The sequence below is a fragment of the Poecilia formosa genome, unplaced genomic scaffold (assembly GCF_000485575.1).
Source record: "Poecilia formosa unplaced genomic scaffold, Poecilia_formosa-5.1.2 Scaffold831, whole genome shotgun sequence".
Taxonomy (NCBI): domain Eukaryota; kingdom Metazoa; phylum Chordata; class Actinopteri; order Cyprinodontiformes; family Poeciliidae; genus Poecilia; species Poecilia formosa.
In genome coordinates, this window is record NW_006800770.1 from 81,413 (window position 1) to 81,828 (window position 416).

The following is a 416-nucleotide window of genomic DNA, read 5'->3' on the forward strand; positions in this document are numbered from 1 at the left end:
TCAAAGGGCCCGGGTACCCCATACTCCTGGAGAACCCGGGCCCTTTGATATGGGCTGTCAGGTCCTTGTACGACCGGTGTCAGAGTCTGGTTCGCATTGCGGGCAGTAAGTCGGGCTCGTTTCTGGTGAGAGTTGGATTCCGCCAGGGCTGCCCTTTGTCACCGATTCTGTTCATTACTTTCATGGACAGAATTTCTAGGCGCAGCTGAGGTGTTCAGAGGATCCGTTTTGGTGGCCTTATAATTGCATCTCTGCTTTTTGCGGATGATGTGGTCCTGTTGGCTTCATCGGAACGTGACCTGCAGCTCTTGCTGGAGCGGTTCGTGGCTGAGTGCGAAGCAGCCGGGATGAGGCTCAGTGCCTCCAAATCCGAGGCCATGGTCTTGAGCCGGAAAAGGGTAGATTGCCTTCTCCGG